The following is a 12,706-nucleotide window of genomic DNA, read 5'->3' as shown; positions in this document are numbered from 1 at the left end:
GTCTGTGTCACGGGCTGCCCTCAAGTGGTTCCAGGGAAATCATGTGCTCCACCGGGGCCCGGGGGTGAGCGCCTCACCTGGGAGCAAGGACACCTCCCCGGAATCCCCTGGTGGTCAGAAAGTGCCCACCTGTCCCCAGAGGGGACCAGAGCACAAGGCAGACTCCTGGTGGACCAGACACCCTCACCAAGGAGGGGTGCCGGGCACACCATGGGCAAAGGGAGGGTCGAGTTCGCCCGTGAGATGGCTGGGACCCCAGGGTTCCAGGCAAGCGATCTCCTCTCCCAGCCGGGACGCAGGGTGCCCCATCGATTGGAAGGGTAACTCAGGTGAAACTTTGGTCCAACTCACACTGTGCCCCACGGATCTCTTCCTGGCTCTCTCTCTCGCATCTCTTCGCCACCTATGAATCCGCCCGAGGAATTCCCTCGGACATCACGGCGTCGCTGCTGCACGCCACTTTTTGCGGGGCGCCAGCAGATTTTACCCAGGCTCCCTGGAATTGGGTCCCGGCATTAGGCCCTTTTTCCCAACCTCATCGGGACTTCCAGAGGTTGCAGTTCCCCTGTCTGCCACCAGGTGGCAGTGCACCGCAGGGAAGGGTCATCCTCATTAAGCCTCAACGCGAGACCCACGGGGCTCCCGCACTGGTGGAGGGGGCTCTCACCCCAGTCACCCTCTGGTTCCCTGCTCGGGCCAGCTCCGTCACGGCAACTCCCTCATGCTCCTGGTAAAGGGAGGTTGAAGATTCACCCTGTTCAGCCCACGCAGGCTTCCATGATAGCAGAGGGGCCTCTCTGCCCTTTTACGGCTGGAGCCCTGCCCGGGCAACCTCAGACACAGAACCTCCCTTGCACTCTTGGAGCCATGCCCTTTCAGCAGAATCAACCTGGGACAAAGAGTGCCCCATCGATCGGAAGGGTAACTCGGGTGAAACTTTGGGCCAACTCGCTCTGTGCCCCACGGATCTCTTCCTGGCTCTCTCTCTCGCATCTCTTTGCCACCTATGAATCCGCCCGAGGAATTCCCTCGGACATCACGGCGTCGCTGCTGCGCGCCACTTTTTGCGGGGCACCAGCAGATTTTACCCAGGCTCCTGGAACTGGGTCCCGGCATCGGGCCTTTTTTCCCAACCTCATCGGGACTTCCAGAGGTTGCAGTTCGCCTGTCTGCCACCAGGTGGCAGTGCACCGCAGGGAAGGGTCGTCCTCATTAAGCCTCAACGCGAGACCCACGGGGCTCCCGCACTGGTGGAGGGGGCTCTCACCCTGGTCACCCTCTGGTTCCCTGCTCGGGCCAGCTCTGTCACAGCAACTCCCTCACGCTCCTGGTAAAGGGAGGGAGAAGATTCGCCCTGTTCAGCCCACGCAGGCTTCCATGATAGCAGAGGGGCCTCTCTGCCCTTTTAGGCCTGGAGCCCTGCCCAGGCAACCTCAGACACAGAACCTCCCTTGCACTCCTGGTTCCCTCTCCGGGCCACCTCGCTTGCAGAGTCCCCATGGAGCTCGGCCTGGGCCTCCTCGGGTGGGATAAGACCCCGCCCCGCCCTTCTCTCTTGCCCGCTCCTAACAATCCGGGGGGGAATTCCCCCGGGGGTCTCGCCATCGGAGCTGAGCGCCACCTTCAGCGGCGACTTCCCCCTCTCTTCCCTGAAGCCTTGGAAGCGCCGGCCGGACGCGGGCACCCTGATCCGACCTCATTGGGGCCTCCGCAGAGGGGAGTCGGCTTCCCGGGACCGCCGCCCCGAGGTCTGAGGGGCCAATGGGTGGCTGGGGAGGGGGCACGAGCTCGACCGGCACTGTGGTGCCCCCCGGCGGACGCCTGGCACCGGTGCAGCAGCACCCCGAGAAAATTTTTGGGAAAAAAAATAAAAATAAAAAAGAGGCCGCCCATGAAATAAAAACATGTGGAGACTGTAAGGTGGGGGAAAAAAAAACCCTGGCGCCCCCTCCCACCCTGATGGACACATGGTGCCATTGCACCACAAAAATATATTTTTGGGGAAAAAATAGACCCCCCCCATGAAATGAAAACATGGGGAGAGTGTGAGGTCGGGACACGCGCCCCCCCCAGGTGGACAAGTGGCGCCATTGCACCCCAATTTTTTTTTTCTAAATAGCCACCCATGAAATTGAAACATGGGGACACGCGGTACCCCCGGTGGAAAAGTGGCGCCATTGCACCCCAATTTTTTTTTTCTAAATAGCCACCCATGAAATTAAAACATGGGGAGAGCGTAAGGTGGGGAAACGCGCCCCCCAGGTGGACAAGTGGCGCCGTTGCACCCCAATTTTTTTTTTTTATAAATAGTCACAAATGAAATTAAAACATGGGGGGGACGCGCCACCCCGGTGGACAAGTGGCGCCATTGCACCCCAATTTATTTATTTTTTCTAAATAGCCACAAATGAAATTAAAACATGGGGAGAGCGTAAGGTGGGGACATGCGCCCCCCCCAGGTGGACAAGTTGTGCCATTTCTGTCAGAGATCTCTTAAACACACACCCTCAGCACAGCATATACACCGACACCCATAACACTCTTGGAAACGTGATTTTCAGGGACATGCCCAATTGCTATGTGGGATAACAGGGACATGCCTCCTCTTTTGTCTCCAATGGTTTGACTCGTGGGGACTTCATTTTAGGTCCCCACTGTGCTAGATGTTCCACCGGTGTTGGTGTGCTGTCCACCCCAAGTCCCCAGAAAGATAGAATTGCAAGAGCACGCACACACGCATGCATACTTGCTTTTGTGACCTTTTCAGGACCCATGACTGGTTTGTCCATCATGGGGATGCCTGCTTCCCATTGCCCAAACAGCTTGATCAGCAAACCGTGCCTGCTGGCGGGTATCTATATCATATCACCCGGCGCGCATGTGCCGTATAGCTTGCTGACAGAAATCGGACACCATTATGCCTCACCGGGACCTAGTCAATTTTTCCTAACCATGTGGGTACTGCCTATGCCTCACCAGGACCTAGTCTGGTATTCCTAACCTTGTGGGTATGCCCTTTGCTATGACCACTTAATGGTTTCACCAAAGTAAATAAAAAAGACGCCTTGGTTGGACCAACAGAAATTTTATTCAGACTGTACACTTTCGCTTGATAGCAGTTATTCGGTTTTTTATGTAGTTTTTGACCGACAGCCAGTTCCTAGCCTTCAGAGCCTGCTCCTCAGCGCCGAGGCAGGCGTCGCAATCCTTTTTGCCAGGTACCTTGCAGGAGAGGATGAATTGCCTATGCAAGAGAGTGAAGAGATCAGTCACCCAAAAACCCACCACCAGCCCAAGCCACCCAATGGATTTTACGGACACACACACCTTTTGTAGCCATGGGTGCATGCCTCTCCATCACTTTTGTTGCACTGGCATCTCCCTCCTCCACGTGCACTGCTCCAGCTTCAATCTCTGGCTCATCATCAGACTTATCACTGGCTAGCAGGATTGGTTCTGGAAATACAGAGATAAACAGAGATCCCCGGTCACAGTATCCCCCTTAGACTGTCAGCCCATGGAACAACCAGTTGTGTGAGGACCCATGCTACTTACCGTTGGGATCAATGGAGATCTCTTCCATGCTTTGACCCTTAAAGAAAGCCAATCGACCTTGCTGGAGTGCCACGAAGAGTTTGCTAATTTTGGCCAATTGCAGGGTACCTTCAGGGAGGCGGTAGTACTGGCGGTGCACCCGGATATCGTGCCCTAGGAAATCGGCTAGCTGATACATCTCCGTGTCACACATGTTCAGCACCCTCGAAAGGGTGGCCACATGTTTCCGAAGCCTGGTAGAGGAGAGAGCTTCTGGATGCTTGGCTCCACATGCCCGTGCATAGAGACGAATGCAGTCGGATCCTCTGAAGTGTAACAAGGAGGATGGTCTTGCAAACATATAGACATTGTCAGGACTGACATCACACTCTACCCTTTTATCTGTGAGGTGCTCCATTGCCCTCTGCATGCAAGGGGACAGGAGGACAGGGACTTTCCTGCCTCTCTTACCAGGAATCTCAATGCATGTGAAGTGCTGACATAGCCTCTTCTCTGGCTCTGACAGGGCCAGCACCACATCACTCTGTAAATCAGCTGTGTGCCGAGATGCAAAAGAGCAAAGCATCATCTTTGAGACCTCACCTTCCCTACGTTGGTTGAATAGGATTAGCTGTGTGAGGGTTACCTTGGCCAGCAGCAACCACTTCTTTGTGGTCGGGTGGGTGGACAAATCCTCTAGGTACTCCCACTGTCTGTCAGTGAGATAAAGGTGCAACTGTTTTACATCATCAGTGAAAGGTAGAAGGGGAGGGGGGTGTTCCATTTTTGCTCCTCCAGGGTTTTGAGGGCAGCAGCCGAGATCATCTCGCTCCACCTTGCCTTGTATAGTTTTTGAAAGCTCCGTGTCCTCTCCACAGCCGGGGCATGGCCCTCCATAAGTGCCTGGCACTCAACCATGGTAGATATTTTTTGGAGGCTATGGCCTATTTTCAGGGCCAGTGAGGGTACCTTATAGGTATTCATCAATTCAGCATAGCCGGCCAGGCTCCTTATGGCAGTTATGACCTGCAGGGAGTTTGCAGGGTGGATGAACTGTGCCATGCTACTCAGAGAGGTGGGGCGACTGTTACTGCATGCCAGGATGGTTAGTCCTCTAAGCTTCTGCCGTATATAATCATGCTTACTGACATCCAAACCATGCCGGTTATAGAGGTGGAGCCCAAACTGCATGATGCAAGGGTCACCCTTTATTACCTGTACCACATCATCATGAATCATATCACACAGCACCTTCCAGCGGTCCTCCCAACACCTGGTGGAACGGGTGTGGTGTAAGCACAGACAGATTGCACTCTGGTCCTGCCTGGTTTGGTGTTGGCAGGACCTTTTTTCAGCGGGCACCTTTTCACATGACGCCACAGGTGTTGCCTTGAGAAAAGGCCCTGGCAATATGTGATGCATGAAGTCTTGGGGAGCCACAGCTTCACCAGGCTGCTTGCATGGAAGTAGGACACCGCAGCCCTCACTTAGAACCCCGGCATTATGGGCAAAGTTTCCCCGGTTGCAAATCAGGTTAAGCTGTAGCCACCTTTCCCTTGAGCACTTTGGGAAGCTCAGTGCCCGGGTTGCCTCAGGCTCATCGCGGTGGATGGCCTCCACATGCCTTTCAATTTTTGAGAAAGGCTTCTCGCACCATAGACAATAGTTCTTTTATTTATACACCTTTGAGCCATCACATTTTTTGGTAAATACCTGGACTGTCACAGCGTGGTTTTTTTTGAGGTGCAGAAACCTGGGCCAGAAATTGGAGAATCTTTGATAGCAGAGTGACCCTCAGCCAGCATCTGTGTCCCATGACGGGCCCACTCATCCCCGCTGCTGTCTTCCAAACTATCCGCCTCAGAGTCAGGGAGATAGCACTGACGGCAGTGACAAAGACTGATGTCACCGGGTGCACTGCTTAGCTCCATATTTTCCACCTTTAAAAGAAACCAGAAAAATAAGGGTCAGCCCTCCCGCAATAACATCTGCATGGTAAACGAAGCAAAAGGCCAACACCTACCGACACAGCGAAAGCACTCCAGCTGGACAAGCCTCCACACAGAACCAGGAAGCTTCAGGTTTTCGCACCACTGTGTGTGATGCAGCTAAAACCCAAAGCTGTCTGGTTCTGTGTGTGATGCAGCGCACCTTTTTGAAAGAACCAATCATGCGCCCGCCTATCAACCCTTAACCCTAGGGAGGGGAAGCTGGCGGCTCTCTCACCACCCATGAAAAATATGATGACACCTAATCCTGGGTAGACTGAACCCCTCCCAATAAAAAAAGATGCCGACACCTAAGCCCAGGTAGACTGCCCCCCTTCCAATAAAACAAAACAAAAAAATATAAATAAATAAATAAAAATTGCCGACACCTATGCCTAGGTAGACTGCCCCCTCCCAATAAAGCAAAAAAGTGCCCCCCCAATCCTGCCCATAAAAAAAAAGGGGGAAAGGGGCGTAACATCCCAGTGGCACCTCCCACAAAGGGAACTGCCTCCCGTCCTCTGTGGAGACCGGAGGTACCGGTTGGGATGCCCGCCCCTGCCTTCCCGGTGCGGGAAATCAGGCCGACCTCCCCCGCACCCACCTGCCATTAAGCCCGGGCCGGGGGTCCATTGGCCGTACCACCCCCTTCTACCGAAAAAAAAATGACCCTTAAGCCTGAGAAATAGGAAGCATCCCTCCACGGTGACTGCTGTTTGCAGACTGTTAAGCCCAGGGAAGGACCTGCCGAAGGTGGGAGCGGGCCGACCCCTCCCGGGTGACAGAGGTGCTGGCTCCCGGCCGACCAAGTTCTTGGAGGGGCAGATCGCAACTGAAGTGGAGGAACTTGACATTTTTTTTGTCGCCGGTGGGACCCTTCCACCGTGGAGGAAATACACCCTGTGGGGGCCAGGACCGCGCCCCCCACGGGGGATGATGCCTCATCTCCACGGATCTCTTCATGGCTCTCTCTCTTGCCTCTTCTCCATCTGTGAATCCACTCGAGGAATTCCCCCGGACGTCACGGCATCAGTGCTGCCCACCACCTTTTTCGGGGCACTGGCAGATTTTACCCGGCCTCCTGGAACTGAGTCCCGGCATCGGGCCCTTTTTCAAATCCTCATCGGGACTTCCAGAGGTTGCAGTTCCCCTGTCTGCCACTGGGTGGCAGTGCGCCACAAGTAAGAGATGCCTTGCTCGCAGAATATCCCGTGCTCTCCTGGAGCCCTGGCCGGGATGCCTCGCTCCAAGAATCTCCCATGCTGTCCTGGAACCATGGCCGGGACACCTTGCTCGCAGAATCGCCCATGTTTTCCTGGAGCCCTGGCAGAGATGCCTCACTTCGAGAATCTCCCAGGCTCTCCTAGAGCCCTGACTGGGATTGCCTTGCTCTCAGAATCTCCTGGAGCCGTGGCTAGGATGCCTCACTCGCAGAATCTCCCACGCACTCTTGGAGCCCTGGCCATGGCTTTGGCTCTCCTGGAGTCCCCCATGCTCTCCAGGAGCCCTAGCCAGGATGCCTCGCTTCAAAATTCTCTCATGCTCTCCTGGAGCCCTGGACGGGACACCTCACTCACAGAATCTCCCATGCACTCCTGGAGCCCTGGCCGGGATGCCTTGCTCCCAGGATCTCCCATGCTCTCCTGGAGATCTGGCTAGGCCGCCTCACTCGCAGTATCTCCCATGCTCTCCTGGAGCCCTGACTGGGATGCCTCGCTTCCAGAATCTCCCTTTCTCTCCTGGAGCCATGGCCTGGGTGCCTCACTTCAAGAATATCCCATGCTCTCCTGGATCCCTGGCTGGGACGCTTCGCTCGCAGAATCTCCAATGCATTCCTGGAGCCCTGGCCGGGATGCCGCTCTCCAAGAATCTCCCATGCTCTCCTGTAGCCATGGCCAGGATGCTTCGCTTGCAGAATATCCCATGCTCTCCTGGAGGTCTGGCCAGGCCTCCTCACTCACAGAATCTCAATATGCTCTCCTGGAGCCCTGGCCGGGACACCTCACTCTCAAAATCTCCTATGCTCTCTTGGAGCCCTGGATGGGATGCCTCACTCATAGAATCTCCCATGCTCTCCTGGAGCCCTAGCCGGTAAGCCTCGCTTCAAAAATCTCCCATGCTCTCCTGGAGCCCAGACTGGGATGCATCGCTCACAGAATCTCCCATGCTCTCCTGGAACCCTAGCTGGGACGCCTCACTTCAAGAATCTCCCATGCTCTCTTGGAGCCCTGGCTGGGATGCCTGATCTCCACGGATCTCTTCCTGGCTCTCTCTCTCTTGCCTCTTTGCCATCTGTGAATCCAATCAAGGAATTACCCCAGACATCATGGCATCATTGCTGCGCGCCCCCTTTTGCAGGGCACTGGTGGATTTTACCCAGCCTCCTGGCACTGGGTCCCGGCATCGGGCCCTTTTTCAAATCCTCATCCTGACTTCCAGAGGTTGCAGTTCCCCTGTATGCCACCGGAAGGCAGTGCGCCACAGGTAAGAGATGACTCACTTGCAGAATCTCTCCCATGCACTCCTGGATCCCTGGCCAGGGCTTTGGCTCTCCTGGACTCTCCCATGCTCTCCTGTAGCCCTGGCTGGGATGCTCCATTCGCGGAATCTCCCATGCTCTCCTGGAGCCCTGACCAGGATGCCTTGCTTCCAGAATCTCCCATGCTCTCCTGGAGTCATGGCCAGGATGCTTCGCTCGCAGGATCAACCATGCTTTCCTGGAGCCCTAGGCCGGGATGCCACAGTCGCAAAGTCTCCCATGCTCTCCTGGAGCCCTGTCTGGGATGCTTCGCTCTCAGAATCTCCCATGCTCTCCTGGAGCTCTGGCCGGGCTGCCTCGTTCGCAGAATTTCCCATGCTCTCCTGGAGCTCTGGCCGGGCTGCCTCGTTCCCAGAATCTCCCATGCTCTCCTGGAACCCTGGCCGGCATGCTTCACCTTCAGAATCTCTTATGCTCTCCTGGAGCCTTGCCTTGGCCAGGATGCCTTGCTCCCAGAATCTCCCATGCTCTCCTGAAGCCCTGGCTGGGATGTGTCACTTCCAGAATCTCCCATGCTCTCCTGGAGCCCTGGCCGGGATGTCTCGCTTCCATCATCTCCCATGCTCTCCTGGATTCTCCCATGCTCTCCTGGAGCTCTGGCCAGGACGCCTCGCTCCCAGAATCTCCAATGCACTACTGGAGCCCTGGCCAGGATGCATCGCACTCAGAATCTCCCATGCTCTCCTGGAGCCCTGACTGTGATGCCTCTCTCCAAGAATCTCCCATGCTCTCCTGGATCCCTGGCCGGGATGCCTCACTCACAGAATCTCCCATGCTCTCCTGGAGCCCTGACTGTGATACCGCACTCACAAAATCTCCCATCCTCTCCTAGAGCCCTTGCTGGGACGCCTCACTTCAAGAATCTCCCAATACTCTCCTGGAGCCCTGGCCGGGACGCTTTGCTCACAAAATCGCCCTTGCGCTCTTGGAGCCCTGGCCGGGATGCCTCGCTCACAGAATCTCCCATGCTCTCCTGGTGCCGTGGCCGCATTGCTTCGCTTGCAGAATATCCCATGCTCTCCTGGAGCACTGGCTGGGATGCCTCACTCACAACATGTCCATGCTCTCCTGGAGCCCTGGCTGGGATGCCTCTCTCGCAGAATCTCCCATGCTCTCCTGGACCCCTGGCCAAGACGCCTCACTCGCAGAATCTCACCATCTGTGAATCCACTCGAGAAATTCCCCCGGACGTCATGGCATCACTGCTGCGCGCCACCTTTTGCGGGGGCACTGCCGGATTTTACCCGGCCTCCTGGAACTGGGTCCAGACATCAGGCCCTTTTTCAAAACCTCAACGGGACTTCCAGAGGTTGCAGTTCCCCTGTCTGCCACCAGGTGGCAGTGCGCCGCAGGGAAGGTACGCCTTGCTCACCGAATCTCCTGGAGCCCTGGCCGGGCTGCCTCGCTCCCAGAATCTCCAGTGCTCTCCTGGAGCCCTGGCCAGGATGCTTCACTCCCAGAATCTCCCATGCACTCTTGGAGCCCTGGCCAGGGCTTTGGCTCTCCTGGAGTCTTCCATGCTCTCCTGGAGCCCTGGCCAGGACGCCTCGCTCTCAGAATCTCCCATGCACTCTTGGAGCCCTGGCCATGATGCCTCACCTACAGAATCTCTTATACTCTCCTGGAGCCCTGGCCGGGACACCTCACTCTCAAAATCTCCCATGCTCTCTTAGAGCCCTGGATGGGACACCTCATTCACAGAATCTCCCATACGCTCCTGGAGCCCTGGCCGGCATGCCTTGCTCCAAGGATCTCCCATGCTCTCCTGGAGATCTGGCTAGGCCGCCTCACTCGCAGTATCTCCCATGCTCTCCTGGAGCCCTGACTGGGATGCCTCGCTTCCAGAATCTCCCTTTCTCTCCTGGAGCCATGGCCGGGGTGCCACGCTTCAAGAATTTCCCATGCTCTCTTGGAGCCCTGGCCGGGACGCTTCATTCTCAGAATCTCCCATGCTCTCCTGGAGCTCTGGCCAGGCTGCCTCACTCGCAGAATCTCCAATGCATTCCTTGAGCCCTGGCCAGGATGCCTCTCTCCAAGAATCTCCCATGCTCTCCTGTAGCCGTGGCCAGGATGCTTCGCTTCCAGAATATCACATGCTCTCCTGGAGCCCTGGGCCGGGACGCCACAGTAGTAGAGTCTCCTATGCTCTCCTTGAGGTCTGGCAAGGCCTCCTCACTCGCAGAATCTCCCATGCTCTCCTGGAGCCCTGGCCAGGATGCCGTGCCTACAGAATCTCTTATGCTGGCCGGGACACCTCACTCTCAAAATCTCCTATGCTCTCTTGGAGCCCTGGATGGGACACCTCAGTCACAGAATCTCCCATGCTCTCCTGGAGCCCTAGCCGGTAAGCCTTGCTTCAAAAATCTCCCATGCTCTCCTGGAGCCCTGACTGGGATGCATCTCTCACAGAATCTCCCATGCTCTCCTGGAGCCTTGACCGGGATACCTCACTCACAGGATCTCCCATGCTCTCCTGGAGCCCTGGCTGGGAAGCTTTGCTCACAGAATCTCCCATGCTCTCCTGGAACCCTAGCTCGGATGCCTCACTTCAAGAATCTCCCATGCTCTCCTGGAGCCCTGGCCGGGATGCATCACTCACAGAATCTCCCATGCTCTCTTGGAGCCCTGGCTGGGATGCCTGATCTCCACGTATCTCTTCCTGGCTCTCTCTCTCTTGCCTCTTCGCCATCTGTGAATCCACTCAAGGAATTACCCCAGACATCATGGCATCATTGCTGCGCGCCCCCTTTTGCGGGGCACTGGCGGATTTTACCCAGCCTCCAGGCACTGGGTCCCGGCATCAGGCCCTTTTTCATATCCTCATCCTGACTTCCAGAGCCCCTGTCTGCCACAGGTAAGAGATGACTCGCTTGCAGAATCTCTCCCATGCACTCCTGGATCCCTGGCCAGGGCTTTGGCTCTCCTGGACTCTCCCATGCTCTCCTGGAGCCCTAGGCTGGGATGCCACAGTCGCAGAGTCTCCCATGCTCTCCTGGAGCCCTGTCTGGGATGCTTTGCTCTCAGAATCTCCCATGCTCTCCTGGAGCTCTGGCCGGGCTGCCTCATTTGCAGAATCTCCCATGCTCTCCTGGAGCCCTGGTTGGGATGCATCACCTACAGAATCTCTTATGCTCTCCTGGAGCCTTGCCTTGGCCAGGACGCCTCGCTCCCAGAATCTCCCATGCTCTCCTGAAGCCCTGGCCGGGATGTCTCACTTCCAGAATCTCCCATGCTCTCCTGGAGCCCTGGCCGGGATGTCTCACTTCCAGCATCTCCCATGCTCTCCTGGATTCTCCCATGCTCTTCTGGAGCCTGGCCGGGACGCCTCGCTTGCAGAATCTCCAATGCTCTCCTGGAGCTCTGGCCAGGATGCCTTGCTCCCAGAATCTCCCAAGCTCTCCTGGAGCCCTGGCTGGGATGCTTTGCTCCCAGAATCTCCCATGCTTCCCTGGAGCCATAACTGGGATGCCTCACTCACAGAATCTCCCATGCTCTCCTGGAGCCCTGACTGTGATGCCACGCTCACAGAATCTCCCATCCTCTCCTGGAGCCCTTGCTGGGATGCCTCACTTCAAGAATCTCCTATGCTCCCCTGGATCCCTGACCGGGACACATCGCTCACAGAATCTGCCATGCTCTCTTGGAGCCCTAGCCGGGACGCTTCATTCTCAGAATCTCCCATGCTCTCCTGGAGCTCTGGCCAGGCTGCCTCACTCGCAGAATCTCCAATGCATTCCTTGAGCCCTGGCCAGGATGCCTCTCTCCAAGAATCTCCCATGCTCTCCTGGAGCCCTGGCTGGGACGCCTCTCTCCAAGAATCTCCCCTGAAGCCCTGACTGGGATGCCTCGCTCGCAGGATCTCCCATGCTCCCCTGGAGCCCTGACTGGGATGCCTCACTCGCAAAATATCCCATGCTCTCCAGGAGCCCTGGCCGGGTTGTCTTGCTCCCTGGATCTCCCATGCTCTCCTGAAGCCCTGGCCGGTATGCTTTGCTCACAAAATCGCCCTTGCGCTCTTGGAGCCCTGGCCTGGATGCCTCGCTCACAGAATCTCCCATGCTCTCCTGGTGCCGTGGCCGCATTGCTTTGCTCACAGAATATCCCATGCTCTCCTGGAGCACTGGCTGGGATGCCTCACTCACAACATGTCCATGCTCTCCTGGAGCCCTGGCTGGGACGCCTTGCTTGCAGAATCTCCCATGCTCTCCTGGACCCCTGGCCAAGACGCCTCACTCGCAGAATCTCGTCATCTGTGAATCCACTAGAGGAATTTAGAGGACGTCACGGCATCACTGCTGCACGCCACCTTTTGTGGGGCACTGCCGGATTTTACCCGGCCTTCTTGAACTGGGTCCAGACATCAGGCCCTTTTTCAAAACCTCAACGGGACTTCCAGAGGTTGCAGTTCCCCTGTCTGCTACCGGGTGGCAGTGCGCCGCAGGGAAGGTACGCCTCGCTCCTGGAGCCCTGGTTGGGATGCCTCACTCCCAGAATCTCCCATGCTCTCCTGGAGCCCTGGCCGGGCTGCCTCGCTCCCAGAATCTCCTGTGCTCTCCTGGAGCTATGGCCAGGATGCCCAGCTCACAGAATCTTCCATTCTTCTCTTGGAGATTTGGCCGGGATGCCCTGCTCACAGAATCTCCCA

Source organism: Taudactylus pleione, unplaced genomic scaffold (genome assembly GCF_031769625.1).
Source record: "Taudactylus pleione unplaced genomic scaffold, aTauple2 ptg000398l, whole genome shotgun sequence".
NCBI lineage: Eukaryota > Metazoa > Chordata > Amphibia > Anura > Myobatrachidae > Taudactylus > Taudactylus pleione.
This window is presented reverse-complemented; position numbering follows the sequence as displayed.